Source organism: Sander vitreus, chromosome 21 (assembly GCF_031162955.1).
Source record: "Sander vitreus isolate 19-12246 chromosome 21, sanVit1, whole genome shotgun sequence".
Classification (NCBI taxonomy): Eukaryota; Metazoa; Chordata; class Actinopteri; order Perciformes; family Percidae; genus Sander; species Sander vitreus.
In genome coordinates, this window is record NC_135875.1 from 16090355 (window position 1) to 16106829 (window position 16475).

The following is a 16475-nucleotide window of genomic DNA, read 5'->3' on the forward strand; positions in this document are numbered from 1 at the left end:
GACAGGATATGCTAAAAAGTAGGGGTGCACGATTCAGAAAATGTCACGATTCGATTCAATATCAATTTTTCGATTCAAAAACGATTCTCGATTCAAAAAAGATTCACAGTATGTAAATGTAGTTACTTTTCCCATGTGATTGCAGTAGACATACAATTTAAAAGAAAAGAAACACAACAAATTAAATGTAGTTTGATATTACTTTATATGTCTTCATACAAAAATAAAAACTTTTGCAACTAAAAACTACAAAGTGCCAAGCTTTGGCCAGCTTTCAAATACATTTAATTCAAGTATAAAATAAAACTGTTGAATAAAAATAGCTTTTCGTTCAGAGTTGGTGGGAGTTTAGAGAATTGAAAGAGTGCGTTGGTTGACTGGCATGTTAGGTACTTTAGGTTCTTGTTTGTCCACGTCTTTAATGTTAATCTCTGGGTGATGGCGTGCCATGTGAGTTCTCAAGTTTGTGGTGTTTCCAAAATACTTAACTTTCACTTTGCAAAGCCTGCATATAGCACGATTCCTATCAAGTTCCGTCTTCCCCTCGAGGTTATAAAAGCCGAAATGTGCCCATACTCTCGCCTTCAATGAGGATGGAGCAGGTTGAATAATTCTTTCTGTGAGGTTTGCCATTGTTTGTGCCGACTAAACTACTTCTGCACTCGTTCTTCTTTTGATTATGACAAGAGTGCACAGGCGTCAATGTGAATTTGACGCAGCGCCATCTATGGGAATGGCGAGCTAAACTAATTTCAGGACAACAGTATACACGCCATTACAAAACGAAAAAATAAATATGAATTGATTTTTTTTAAATTCTATGAATCGATTTTGAATCGGTAGAGCTTGAATCGCGATACGAATGTGAATCGTTTGCACACCCCTACTAAAAAGGGATAGTCTCTGTTTCCCCCTCAAAGAGAGACAGGATGAACTCACTGCATTCGACACAAACCAAATTTGTATTCAAATACTATTGACCACGATTGTTCAGTTTGGCATTTCTGTTGAATCCACGAAATCCAACAAAGTGCCTTTTAACATTTGCAAACCACCATCCTGTAATTTTCATCCAGTTGTTTTGGGTTAAAAACAATCCTGCACAACATTTCCCATGCTTTCTGCAGTACAAAGGTGGCGTTTATCAGAGATCCTAAGTGCCATGTGACTCTTTCAATTTAGATCTGCAACCAGACATTGGTAAACACTTGTGATATTTTACCAACATGCATAAAATGGCATTGTTCACACACTTGCTCCAAACCAGCGTCACTAGATCCATATCTGCGGCTCAGGCCTAGCTGTTTTTCTATGAAGAGATGACATGCCACTTTAGATTTGTCTCTGTCTGGCAATGAAGGCGCCTCTGTGTCCCTATTTGTTCATCAGGCTAAGGGGATTTCTAGGCCGCCACCTGATTCACATTGCTGTAATTGAGTTGTGGCCATAAGCACTACTGCGCCTTTCTAGGCCCCAGGTAATTTACACACCACAAAAGCACTGTTTTACTCCACTTTTCACATGATTTCTGGGACACAAATGTAGCGAGTGAGAAGGTCCAATCTGTTGGAAAAGGGTGGGGAGATTAAAGGGAGTATGAGGGTGAAGGAAGGAAAAAGAGTGTAAGAGTTTTCGCGTAGTGAAGCAGTTCTGTGCCAGAGAGGCTACAGAGTCACTGAGTCTGCAGCACGTGGATAAGGACCACAAAGCTCTTGGTTTCAAATATCTTTCTCTCTCTTTCTTCATCTCTCCTCAGAGCTTAGGAGCTGCAATCGATTCAAGGGGAGATTTCCTTGGCCAAGGACAGGGAGATTGACATTTTTGGGGTAAACCCGAATTTGTCACTTCTGTCAACTCTGGGTAAATGGACTTCTGCACACTCCACACTTGTATCTGTGGGTACCAAACACCATATTGCTCTCTATAACAATAGCATTGTTCCTCGTCATGTGATGGCCATGTTGGTTTTGTTGTCGTATTGAATTTAGTTGGTTTTCACCATGTCATATCTGCCAGGTCACTGTATAATGTACAGCATTAGTATTTTCATCATTTTCACATACACAGACGCACACTCTGTGCTGTTGTCTTGTGGCCTGTGTGCCGCCAGTGGTAGGATCAAGTCTAATCCTGGTTGTGTTGCATCACATTTGGAGCAGGAAGCAGGGAGATTTGCTCTGTCATATTCAAGCGACAAAGACCAAACAAAAACAGCCATTTATCATTAGAACTGGCGTGAAGAACTTGGACCATCACTCTGTGAATATAGACTGATTTATTGGGTCTGATACATCTTCCTTGTGTCTGCTGCAAAACACTGTAGCAGCAGTAAGAATAGTTATGTGCTATTCGTTTTATTCTGGCATTTCATTTTATGTTGTTTTACCAACATGTTGCCACAATAATGGACAGGAAGGAGCTGAAAAGGTTGGTCAATTCCTCTCAGCCAATCATAGCAACAAGTCTATGAGACTGTGGCTTAGTATTTACTGTACTGTCCTATTAGGCTTTCTTCTGTCTGTCCTGTCCTGTTCTATCCTGGCCCTGGGGAAAGGTGATCTCTTCCCCCAGACAAACATCTTCCCACATGCCATCCACTAAGCAAAAGCAAATAGAATGGTATGTGTACAGCGATGCCAGCCAATCCCCAGAAAAATCCAGACTCCCTCTACAAATCGCTTCATTGGATGCCCCCACACCAGAGAAACACATAAACACATATTCACACCCACAGAGGACGTCCATGTGTCGTAACTGGGGATGACAAGTGGTCTGGTAGACACTCCTCTGTTTGCCACCAGTTTGGCATGCTGCTGGCCTGATGGACAAGACTAAGGCTGGCACGTTGGTTTTATATGCATACAACTCTGAGTTCCGGGCACCTGGGTAGCTCACCTGGTAGAGCATGCGCCCATATATAGAGGTTTACTCCTCGACGCAGCAGCCGCGGGTTCGACTTCGACCTGCGGCCCTTTGCTGCATGTCATTCCCCCTCTCTCTCCCCTTTCATGTCTTCATCTGTCCTATGAAAATAAAGTCCTAAAATGCCCCACAAAATAAATAAAAAAAAAAACAAACTCTGAGTTCCTCTCTCTTTTGTATATCCTCATCCTTTTGATTTGTTTCCTTGGGAATAGTTATCCCACTGTGTGGCAGTTTTTAGAAATTGGCAAAGGCAGCCACAAAAACATGCAGGAAGTAGGACAGTTTTCGATTTAGTTTGGCTCTCCTCTTAATTGTTTAGAGGGCATAAAACCTTATTCACTGCATTTGTTCGTGATTAAACATCACTGTTTTTGGAAATCATTGAATTATTCCATTAGCTGCTTTATTAAATCTGCTTTATTTTGTGAACTGGCAAAAGGTACACGCAGTTCTTGCATGCAGTCATTTTCCAGTTTTTCTCACTCTGAGTTAGCAGGTTTGGGGTTTTCATCTCCACATGAAGCGGTATTTAACCCCCCCTCCTTCCCCGTCATAATTTAGATCCAGTCTCATTCGTGGGTTGGGAAGTGGCCCCGGCAGTTGATGTGGAACACATGCCTTTAATGATTCACACTCTGTGTGCGGTAGGTCGGTGGTGGCTGCTGAGCTCACTGCCTCTCCCTCTGTCTAGTATGGTACTCCTGTGTGTTTTTTTCCCAGTGTTGTGGGATTTGTTTTTAAAATCCACTTAACAAATGGAAATTCCAGGGAGGTTAAAATGTGTTGTTTATGCACAGTTGTTCCCGTGTAATGGCACTTCTTATTCTCCCTCATAGATAGACAGAGAGAAATAATCATCACTCGACACCTATGTTGTTTAGCCAGACTTGGTCTTTTTTGTCTTGCCACCATGCCACAGCAGCTTTTGGACTCTTTCTTTTAGATTTCCCCATGTTAGATTAAAACTGCCTTCCTTGTGGCTGTGCCAGTTTCTTTACAACTGTAATGGCTCTTAGGCAATATTTTGTTCTTTCATTGTGATACATTTGAGTGTAGTGGTGTGATTGTGTTGCACACTGGGCCTTCTGATTAACCAATTCAATTTGTCAGATTTACACAAACCACCCAAATTACAGTTGAGTAAACTACTTCAAGCTCAGTTGGTATTTTAGGCTGCTGAGCTCATTTATTGTAAGGCATTTGAATTGCATGATATTGTGAGGCATCTTACTTCCTCTCTGTCAGCAAAATAGCAGAAGTCCTGATGCTCAATTGATTTAAGTTTTCGCTCATGCGTGTGCACTCCACCTACTGTTAAAAAATGGAGAAGTTTGACAGCATGAATCTCATTCAAACAAATGCAGCCATGGCCTTACCCCTGTGCATTCAACCAATCAGCCATTGGTTTACCTTTCATTCATTTTGTGTGTAAATGGGGAGTTTCTGGCTGTACAGTCAAAGAACGATGAAATGTGCCAGCACAAGACAGGGAGTGGTCCCACAATCCAAGCTGACATACATGGCTTCCTGTTTTTGCTTTCACCCAGTTCCCTCAACCCCAGCCTACATCTTTCCATCCATGCTTCCATCTTTTGTTCTTCCCCTTTTTTCTCTCTATCTCTTCCTCTGTCTAGCCATCCTGGGTCCCACGCCCCTTTGTCTGGCCTTGTCGGACCTCTCCTTCCTCCGTTTACTCACACATACGCACATCTCTCTATCTCATACCACACACACTTACTGGACATCGCACATGCTTGGTATGAAGACAAACGGCCCATGTCCTTGACATAACTGCACATGAGTGGCTCTTTCCTTTTTGCAGAGACAAACTTGCGGGTGGCCACAGCACTCAAGATAGAGAACACACTTGCTGACCTTGCTTGACAGAAGGGCTGCTAATATGCAGTGGATACTCAAGAAATAGCATGTATATGCCAGGCTGAGGCATTGTATTAATATGCGAAATTAATGCAGTCATTGTTTCACTGGCAGTAATGGATCGTATCTTTGGATTTGGATCGTATCTGTTAGATCCAAGATGACGCCACGTACGGTTGCCTCGGTGTGTTGGTGCACATTATTTTGTCTTGTTTTTTTAATTTATTTGTCTTTTCATGACTCGAGGAAATGTTTGTGTGTGTTGTTGGAAGTCTGCATGCTTTGCTCTTTTGCATTAGTGGGAGAGCAATTTAGATTTAGCTCTTTTCCCACAAGTACTTGACTTAATGCCCATGAGTATACCAATCCTGTGTTTACTGTGTTTTTATTCGGTGGTGCTCAGTTTTTACAATACCCATAATCCACAGCATAACAAAGTGCCACTCGTAAAGTGTTGCTTTAATGAAACTATACCTTTGTGCTGTTTTATGCACTGTGTTTTGAGTAAATTGGTGTTAATCTGTTTGGGGTCACAGATGTAGCTTTCTGTTAGAACTTGTTTTATAAAGTCTGATGCTCTCAATGCTGGTAACAACAGAGTGAGTGCTTGAAGTATGGAGTGTGTGTGTGTGTGTGTGTGTGTGTGTGTGTGTGTGTGAGTGTTGAAATTGATGAAGAGACCTCCCTGGATTTAAGTGTTGCTACAAAGCACCACCCGATACTGTATGCAGAAAACCCCAGCCACTCTAGACGAGAGGGCGTAGCTAACAGTACTGAGTAGTCTGCAGTTCCTCTTTGGGGCGCCTCCTGACAGGAACTTGGCAGCAAAGGAAACATAAACAAATTCCCTGTGGTGGGCTGGCAGGCTGGGCGGCGCGGTTCCCCCCTGTTACCATACATGCACAGCACAGCGTTGCTCGGCTCAGGCTAGCCCGCTCAGCTAACACCCACAAGCTGTGAGAAATAGATCTTAAAGGGACAGGTGCCGCCTGCACTTCTTAAAGAGGCACAGACCCACTCTGTATCTGCAGTTTTCCTTGTAGTCGTCACAGTTGCATAGGCCGACACATTTGCTTTCCACTGTATTGTTTCAGACTAGCAGTGATGTGTGTTGCTCCTGGTGCACTGACCTATGGAGGTCTCCAACAACGCCATGTTCAAATGCTGCCTGGGGAGAGGGAAACTGCTGCCAGAGGTCCCAAAATGGTCGTTTGTGCTGAGGTAGCGAAAAGCTGTAGTGATGATGATGTAACAACTGAGGCTGGGGAGGTGGGAGGGAGGCCTTGCAATCCAGTAGGGAAGAGGGAGAGAGGGTGTGGTGGACCCAGCAGTCATAATACACACACACATGTGCAGTATTCCAACAATCAAAACCTACTCAAACATACATGCTTGCGCACACAGGCTTATTTTTACATATGTGTGCACACAGAAACTCGTATGCCTACAGTTTTTCTTTCCCTCTCCCTTTCTCTTTCTCACTCTCCAAACACAGTGGTGTATTGTGCAGCCTGACCTGGTCCCTTTCCAAAGGCAAAGAGAACCCAGATAGCTGAAACAGAGGGCCCACTACTAACAGGCCGGCCAGGCTGTAGTTGTTATAGCCTGCTATGGCCTTCCAAACCAATGGGGACTAACTGAGCCCAGAAAGTAAGTGTGTGTGTGTGTGTGTGTGTGTGTGTGTGTGTGTGTGTGTGCGCGCGCGCATGCACATTCTTTTTGATCAGCCACAGAAGGGTTTTTTGGACAGCACTTGCAGGAGCCGACATGGCACCTCCATGCAATTTCATAAGCACTGGTAAAAGCATTTGCCTGACTTTCGTCATTCGTCTCCACAGCATCATCCAAATGCACTATTTTCAACCATCGTTTAATGGCGGTGCTGGTGAAAACGGCTGCAGAGAAGAGTGCAATGGCGAGGAGGAGGAGGAGACCCTTCTTCTCTCCTCCAATTTCTAATAGGAGGATAAAATGTGGTGAATAGTAAGTTTTAATAAAAAGTTTTTATTTTTTTACTTTTTTTTCCCCCTGAAATGGTGATGGATGCAAGGTCCAGCTCACAGTCTGCCTCATTTCAGTCATCTGCCTGACTGGCTCATCTGTCTACTTTGTGTGCTTAGCACCTGTATGACTGTGGTATAGTTACAAACTATAGTACTTTAACAGGCTGGATTTTTTACGTTTAGATATTAGAGTATGAATGTTTGTAATTTTTTTTTATTATAGTAGATAGAAAGCATTACTAATACAATGAGGGGGAAATACTATGATATAGTATATCATATAAATATGAAATACTCATATTCATATAACACAAACATGACACAGTCAAGTTGTTGCTCTATTGTTCATATATTCTCTAATAAGAGTCCAGGGGGCGCCTAGAACATGATCATAGTCTGCAAGGGTTAAAGCTGCATTCTCCATAGAAAGCATATTCCAGAAACTCCTTCAACCAGTTAAATTTGTTATGGCAGTCTAATTTGCATGTTTTCCAATTCATAAGTATAGTTCTCTTTACGGAGAGAAAAGCTAGTACAACTATACGTTGTACAGGTCTTGCTTGTATATTTTCCAATCTGCATAGCTGTGTTCCTTAAGTTAACAAGTCATTTCAGCTGTGCAATTGCACTGGATCATGAGTAAACCTTTATGTAAAATCATTGCAGACGCCTCAATAACATGTAAAACAGGGTGGGTGGGGGATTATGTCACTGCCAGATATTGTTGTGGAAGTAACAATGCTGTTGTTTCTCCAACTGTGTGTGTGTGTGTGTGTGTGTGTGTGTGTGTTCATGTGAATGTGAGAGCGAGAATAGAAGAGTCAGTGCTCTTTCTGTGAGCAGCAGAGGAGTGGAGGATGAGCAGGGGGTGACAGAAAGACTTAGGATCCACTGACACAGCAAAGGAGAGAGAGAGAGAGAGAGAGAGAGATAGAGGCCCCAAAAGTTAGTGAGAGCGACAGAAAGAATCTTCCCCCCACAGGAAGATTATAGATGAGGACACTGAAAAGGGGAGATTGAGAGAAATAGACAAGGATGAGCACTCTTGGTGTGGCAGCAGGTCTCCTGGGATGCCTTTAGCTGGTGTGTTTGAGCGAGCGAGCAAGTACACGTACAGTATGTGACGTTCTCCATTTAACTTGGTCCACGTTTCTGTGGTGTGTATGTGTGTCCCTGCACTCACGTGGAGTAAAACCTCCCACCAATGAGGACAGCATCAAGGGTCCAGATGGATCCACCCTCCACAACCCCCCTTCCAGGTCCCAGTAGGCACATCTCTGTAATGGCCCCCTATCGATCCTGAGGCCTCCTTGTCCACACTCAATGCCCATCGATCGGCACCTCGCAAAGAGTCTCAGAGGGCTGCTTCACATCCTGTGGCTCGCTGTGTAGATAGTGTGTGGGCAGTGTGTGCATGTGTGTAAAACAGTGCTTGTTTGTATTTTAGAAAAGAAGCCTGTAGCCTGCATGCCTGCCCCTTCATACATCTGTATACGTCTGGAAATGTGCATGTCCATACCTTTCCGACAACCTTCCTGGTTCCTATAGACGAGACAATAAACCTTTGGGGAAATTGTCCCATCGCACCATCAAGTGAAGGTCTTACTCTTATTAAACCATGAACGATGCAGGCGTCCACCTCTGAAACCTTGCAACATAAAAACATAAACGCTCAACATAAAAAGACTCGCTCAGCCTCTCTGCAGTGTCCCACAAGAGAGACAAGACAGAAAAAGAAGAAAAGACTCCCTTGCCTCCCATGTAAAGCCTGATTAATCAGTCAAGCCACATGAAAACTTTGCTTGTTATTGTTGCAGCTTGATTTATTGAAGGCCTGGATCTGGGTCAAGCATCCCCCTTTTCTCTCTCCTCTCTTCCTTCTTACCGTCTCTGCCTTTTTTTTCTACCTAAATAAGGGCCCACCCCCCATGTCTCTTCTTTTTGTCTCTCATCTGGTTTTCTGTTTTTGTTAAAGGACAGTTGATTAATGGTACCACAGACAAAGCCCACAGTCTGCTTTCAGCCCGGGCTCAGATAGGGCTCAGCTCTAGGTAAACCAAAACACGTGCTCTGGACAGCCACGGGGAACCATTGAGGGGAAAGAGAGAAGAAATTAACGACAGTAGTCGCTGATGTATTATCTACAGTGATATAGGGTCCTTCCTGCACTGGAAAATGTGCAGCAAAAGGAAAAGCAGAAAAGGTGAAGAAGTTGTGTATAATATGTACAGAGACTGTCCGACATGCTCAGGGTGTGGCCGTAACTAAGATTGAGTTGCACCATTGCAGTCTCTATGTGTTCGATAAAGTATGAAGTTATCCTTCTACTCAGGCTCAGCTTTGCCTCTCATGGTGTGCAATTGCAAATATTTACTGATTTTTAATCTAGTGAAGAGACATTTCAACACTTGAGTATTGTTTCTTGCCTGCAGGCTCCTCAGAAATAAGTATAGTGCCATTGAGAGTCATGTAAAGGAGAATTGCCTTATTGAATGATAGCGGAGCATATCATTCCTGTGACTGCATTGAGAGCTTTATTGTCTATTTCCTCCTTAATAGCAGGGTTTGCCACTCATGTCATACTTTATTGCTACACACTTCCGTGCTTGTGCACGTTTGAGTATTTATGTCTCTATGCAGCTAATTGGCTGTGCTTGCTGCCTAAGGTAAACATGTCTTCCCAGGAGTTATTACCCAGAAGGTATATTGGTTAATAACAATTACATTCACTTATGCTATATGGCACTAACCTACTGAACCAATCCACTCTCCTTCAACTTAGAGGGAAACCCCTTCCTCTGACTACAAGCCCATATAGACAGAATATAATATTGGATGTAATATATGAGATTATAAATGGTGAACTGTCCTTTATAATGTATTTTTGCTCTTATCTTGAAATTCCTGATATCTCCAAACAATATGACGCTATTAAGCATTGTGTGTCCAATGCATCTTAACAATTGTATTTATTCCTAGTAAGTATTCAAAGAACAAACAAACGTTTTGCAAAGTGGCTACTATTTGGCTAATATCAATTAAGCCGTCATTTAATCATAAATAACATCATCAGCTTTTTTAACTCAAATGGAAAGGCCTCTTTTCCTTCTTAACCTGCCTTGTGTTAAATAAAACAGTGCTACCATCCAACCTGCAGTGTGTGGCCCAAAGCATACAGGGATTAGTGTTGTTTTGGAGCCAGAGAGATCCAGAAGGAGTCTAGCTGGTCAGCAAGGCCACCGTCCAACAGCAACACCACCAGCACCTTGCTAAAAATTTTGCACACCCAGAGGAAGGATGGAGCTCTCCCGACGAGCTTGTTGCAACCATCCACTGCGTGTTACCCAGACAATATGTGCCTGCCAGCTTCCTGTCTTTCCCAGCTCACACACGGGATGATCCCGAAGCCTTCCTCTGGGTCTCTGAAGGATTAGCAGTGGCGTGATGTGGACTGCCAAAAGAGGTGGCAGGCAAATAAGAGCAGCCAAGCAGTGACTGTAGCCCTGGAGCAACACTGCTATATTAGCAACAACAAAAAAACTATTCTCCAAATCCTCCATCCTGTCCTCGGTCTCATCGTTGGTCTGGATTTGTTGGGAATCCTAGAAGACAAGTGCTTAAATTTAACTGGTGGCCCAGGCACTTCCAGTGCAGCTATGTCTTGATGGAGGATGTTAGATAATGTGGTTGCAATGCGGGAAAAACTATCCACCCGTAATTCAATGTTTGACACAAATTGACGGATGAGAAATTGTGCTGCAGACTGTTCAAAAAAGGCAGGGTGACTGGCACTCGCTGTGAAATGGGACTGAGGTGGGTGTGTTCTACTTATAAAGGAAAGAAAGATGGCTGCATTTCCGGCAGGCCTCCGGCAGTTCAGGATCAGAAGTGCATTTTTTTTAAATTTCCCTTTCCAACCGTGGATGTAAAGTATAGACCTCAGTGCTTAAGTTTCCTTCCCGGGTGCCATAAAGAACATCAGGAAAAAAGGAGAAAAATTGTGTCCCACGCTCCAGCTCCATATGCAATAAACTTGTGGTCAGAAAGTCAGCTAAGTCTCTGCTGATGGGTAAAATGTGTTGAAGTGTGCAACACATTTGCCTTTTTTTAAGTTCTGCTTTATTTGTCAAGCATCCCACTGAAGCCTCGTGTGCTTTAACCCATCCATTAAGAACTACATTGTCATTGAGCAGTGTCATTGCTGACAGAGAAGAGTCAAAGGTGTGTGTTGACTCAAAAATTCAACACACAGCCCAGTGCTACAATGTTTTCCTAATAGCCAGAGCGATGTTCATGGCAGCGGTATAGTTGACATGTCACTTGTTGACACTGTAACCTGCTGTGGGGCCTGAGCACTGTAGTCCAAACAAGCATGGTTGTCTGCTCTGATGAGCATGTAGCCAAGTGGCTCATCTTCACTTCATTAGACCGAGCGCCTGTTAATAATTCATGCTCCGCTTTCCCTGGAAGCACAACCAAAGGCTCAGCTGTGCCTGTCTGTCCGTATTCCTTCTAACCGGACATTTAAGCCTCTTCCCATTTTGGACTACGAGTTATTTACTCACTTAACCCGCCCACACCTCACCCTACAATGTGCGCCTGCCTGAATGAGCAGATGATGCTGTAGCACCAGAGGCAAATATTTTTATTTATTTTTTGTTTTTCTCTGTCATTACCTTTCTCCTCCATTGTTACTTAAATATGATGTGTACCCAGTAACAGATGTACTCTTTCTCTCTCCCTCCATCCCCAGGGAGTGTCTGTTCTCTTTATATTTTAGTGTTTTTCTCTCCCTGCTCATCGTCTCTTGTTGCACTACGGTGTCAGATTTAGTTATGTATGCACCCCATGTCTTTGATCCCCCCTGCACTCCTGTGTTGTGTACATTGCATAACCACCCGCTGCTAAGCCTAGCAGTGCACCTAAACTCCATCTCTCTTTCTCTCTCACACACACTCTCATTCCTCTTTTTCTGACACCCCCCCTCCCCCCCTATCTCCCACTCACTTCTTTGGCAGCAATCCAGGTCATCACTCCTTTACTCCCCCCTCCATCCCCCTTTCCCTTCCTCTAATCCCAAACCTTGAATGTTGGAGCAGTTGGTCTCCTTGTATTTGTCTTTTTCTTGCTCCCTTATTGCTATCCCTGTTCCACTCCTTTCCTTGCTCTTACTTTATTTCCCATCTTTTCTCTCTTCTCTGTACTCATCTCCCTCTCCCTGCCTCCTGCTCTCCACTCTCCCAGTAGTCTCATTAGGTGTGAAGGAGGCTGCCGTGTGTGTGTGTGTGTGTGTGTGTGTGTGTTTGTGTGTGTGTGTGTATATCTGTGTTCTCTTAGGCAAAGTCTCACTTGACTGATCATGCCACTTGCACTAGCGGGGGCCTGGGCTCCATTATTACCACAAAGCTGTCACAAACCGTATATAAAGTAGCCTCCTGTTGCCGAGTTGTGGGTGAACACAGGGCAGGGCACTGTCTTTAACAATAGCAGCTACCACTGTCCTGCCTTCCCTGTACTGTGCTGTTGCCACATATGTAGAAATCAATGTGCACCAACTCAGATATAGAAAATATCAACAGAAATATTTGCAAACACGTGACCTGGCTATAATTTTGCCAGTACATTCTGCTACTGACACTTAAAACCACACACAGCACATCTGTCTCTTCTCTATAATGACACCCCACCTATGTGGTCCAGCCTGTGGGATGTCTGATGCCCCTCTGTCTTCTTCTCTACTGATTGAGTGTGTGTGTGTGTGTGTGTGTGTGTGTGTGTGTGTGTGTGTGTGTGTGTGTGTGTGTGTCTACCACTGTTATGCTAGTGTCTAGTTACAGGGATGGGGCTGTGTGCAGGAATGGGCCCCTCTGCTGCCTCGCTGGCAGGCCTGACCTCGGCAGGTCAACGTCCATTACCGCATGAAACCTAAATGTCAAGCATGGCCCCCTGCTATAGCCATTTGTCTTTCTCTGTGGGTCAGTCGGTCTACACACACACACACACACACGCAAACACATGCTCTTGCTTGACCAGCCCGACGTGCACAATCATCCTCCACAACAAGGAAGTGTATGTATTGTATTTGAGTGATTTCCTGATGATGTATTTGAGTACATTTAGCACGTTTCTCTGCACCAAAGGATGAATGAATAGTAACAGTGATCTTTCTGTTGCCATTGCTCTTTATAGACCTTTATTTGATAGGACAGCTTAGACATGAAAGGGGAGAGAGAGAGAGGGAATGACATGCAGCAAAGGGCCACAGGTCTGAATTGAGCCTGAAGCCGCTGTGGCGAGGACTGAGCCTCTGTACATGGTGCGCATGCTCTACCAGGTGAGCTAGCCAGGCGCCCCGTTATCAGCGCTATTGACTGACTGACAGCATGATTGGACCCAGCTGTTAGCCAACAGTTGTTTAGCTTTAGCCTATCTGTGGGTGGACTGACAAACCTTTGGTGCTGATTATGTGTTTTGTCTGCTTTTGGCAGTTTAAACAAGCTGTGTCACAGCGCAGAAAACTGCCCAAAGGTAAAGAAGTAGTTGAAGCATCAAGAAGAAAAAAGGCTTCCCTTTCTTTAGTCATTAGCTCTTAGCTTATCTTTTGAAGTTTGTTACAAGGTCACATCATGCGAAAGATTCATTCACTACTCAAACATTTTCTATCTCGGAGTTGATTAAGCGTGGAACACATCTTGAAAAACTGAACGCCACCTCATTTTTCACACTCACCTCATGCATTACGTCCTTTTCAGTTCTCTTTCCACCAGTCAACGTGGAAAAAAACATTTTTCCCCTCCTGTGTTAAACAACCTCAATCTCTGTATACAGTGATGAGCTCTAACAGCCATTATCAGAGAGCACGCTGGCCAACTCCATCACTTGTTCTTCCACAATACTGAGCAACAGCCATCAATTTGAACAGATAATGGACAGAGAGAGGCTGGAGTGTATGTTATGAAAGCTACAGTGAATACACACACACACACACACACACACACACACACACGTATATAAACACACAACTTGTTTACAGGAAGCTGTCAGCCATGTGTCCTTATGATAAATAAACAGGGAAGCGTCCCCTTTTTAATGATGGCATATACAGGCCTGCACGCTGAATATTGACGGAAAGATTGAAAGCAATCTCAAGGGCCTTTCCAGCATGAATTATGTCTCTTGCTTTGTATTTTTTCTCTCCTGCCCTTCATTTTGACACCCCACTCCCGTTCTCAGCTCCCCTTTTATTTATCTTAGACAGCAGCTTGTGCATTGGGTTTGCAGACGTGAGACATGCCGTAAACACATTTATCAAGGGGGGCTGCCAATAGGGAAAACATCAGGAGTATGAACGAAAAGAATGTGATAATAAACGCAGAGAGAATGGCATAACAATGAGAACAGATATATTTTTTTTTTTTTTTTAAAAGCAAGTTAGTTTCAATGAATTCTATGGGGATAGCAGAGGGCATCCACAAAGTAAAGTGTCAATAAGGAACAGGTTGCTTTTGAGTTTTCACCAACCTGAAGCACAGTAGCTCAATGGCTGCAGGATAGCACAGCAACAGTAATGCCACCTGCGTTAGCAGTCTGCCCGCACAGTGCAGAAGATGCCGTACTGCTCGCTTTGATAAATGTTTCATTGTTTATGCTGTCTCCGTGTCTCTTTCTTCTCTCTCACCTCCTCTCCATCCTACATGCACAGTGGAGAGTGTGTTCAGAGACTGGCAAGTTTTACATTTTTTTTCCAAGTGTTGTTTCAGTGTTAGTCATGCGTTTGATGTCTGTCTCAATTGTTGTTCATCGGCCTCCCTGGGCTGAGATCACAGGCAGCATTTATTAATTTGCAGGTTCCAACTCTCAGCTGATGGACCGCTACCAGCAGGTCCTCTACATGCCTTTCTTTTTTATGGTTTCTACTTAAACACTATATGCTGCCCCCTTTTTTTGACTATTAGCAATTGACCTACTTTATGAATCTAAACTTAGCTGCACTCAACCCAAGGCAAAGGAGTGAGTTGATCGTTGCTTGTGAAGGGGTGGTCAGTGTTATCTGTGATCCACAAAGACACAGGGTTCATTGATGCATGCTGGTGTCAACGCGCTGATTGCTCGCTTTTTTGCCTCGTTGGCTTTTTTAATCTGCTGTTTAACCCCATTATCTGATTAGTTGTATGTATGGAGGGTTAGGGAGTATTTGTGTGTGTGTGTGTGTGTGTGTGTGTGTGTGTGTGAGTTGCCTCACAAAGATGAAGAGCTCTCTCTTTACCTAAGGTGGGTGGGGTTTGACAGTACTGTAGCACCCCCACCCACCCTCCATGCTTCTATTGAAGCCCTCCCCCCTCTTTTCTCACCCACCATCCCCCACTGCTGATGAATGTGTTTTCTTAAAGGAAGGAGGTGGTTGGTTGGTTGGAGTCTCTTTTAATGTAGCTTTTTTTTTTTGTGCGTGTGCGCGGCTTGCTAATGCACTGTAGGGCCGTGCAGCGGGGCTACAGGCAGGCAGACTCGGAGGCAGGCCCGCAACCTCGACCCCAGCATCATTTGTTTGGACGAGGGCCGTCAGCGCCTGTCGCGCGGCCCATGATGAAGTGTCAGTCGGTAATTGTCCCCGCGAAGCATCCACATCTCAGGGGGTGATGGGGGAGGGAGGGAGGATGGGGGAGGCAGGGAGCTGACAGAGAGAGAAATGACACCCTGGGCTCCTCCTATTCTCTCTCCCTCTGTCTTTTTTACTCCCCCTTTCTTCCTAGTTTTCTCCCCAGTCTTCCTACAGCTGCACCTCATATGAAGGTCTGCTGTGTGCATGGCTCAGACCAGTGGCTCCCATTGAGATTCAGCTGGGGCCCAGTGGTAACATAATGTGTTTGTCCATCTACTGTACATTTGTGTGTGTAAAAAAAATAAATAGTTTTTCTTGTGTCGCATAAAGGGACTACAACTTGCATTTCATTGTGCAACCCTTTTCATTCTCGTACTCCCCACATCCCAATTAGCTCTTGTACCTTGTACTTAAAATGCGCTATTTATTTTGTTAAGAGTCCTATTGAAACCTTTTTGGTCAAACCAGTGGCTGCCTCTGCTTGCCTAATCATCTTGATAATACATATATTTTTTAGCCTTAGTCGTTTTGGTAATTAGATTTAGCGCGGGGCTCCTATTGATCAAACGATATCTCTATGTAATGAAAAGCTTTTACAGGACGCACAGCAGCTATTTATAGTGCAATCCATAATGCGTTGCTGTACGGCGGGGGCCCTAATGCACATCGCCCAGGCTCCTGTGCATAAATCGCCAGCGTAGGTATGAAGTCAGAGCCCAATATAAGTATATATCCTTCATGATGGAGGAGTGGGGGGTTGAAAAGACAGGTAAGAGGGGAGAAAAGAGAGATGGAGTACAAGGAGAGATTAAAGAACAGACAAAGGATCAGGTGAAAGAGGGAAGAAGAGGGGGGAAATATGAAAACAAAATGCATGGAGGGGCGAGGATCCAACATGGAGAAGATGAATGAATACTGAAAGGTGTGCAGGGCAGGAAATGGAGATGCGGAAAGAGGCAAAGCAGCCAAGAGAGACGATGATATGAAGGAAACCACCTTGAGATATGAGTCCTATATTTCTAGTTTCCTCATTCCTCCATAAGACTCCCAATCCACCCCCCACTCCCCAA

The 16475-nt window shown here is 44.1% G+C and overlaps 1 protein-coding gene across 3 annotated transcripts in view; it reads left to right on the forward strand.

Moving 5' to 3' along the window:
- The window catches only part of raraa (retinoic acid receptor, alpha a), a 142904-nt gene that overhangs the window by 17246 nt on the left and 109183 nt on the right, over window positions 1-16475 (forward strand). The window contains exon 1 of one of the 3 annotated variants that reach the window (XM_078278778.1): window positions 1765-1860. The exons of the other annotated variants lie outside the window; for them this stretch is intronic. The gene's annotated coding sequence lies outside the window, so the exon portion shown is untranslated. Of the gene's footprint in view, window positions 1-1764; window positions 1861-16475 lie in introns of those variants that run through there. 3 annotated transcript variants of the gene reach the window in all.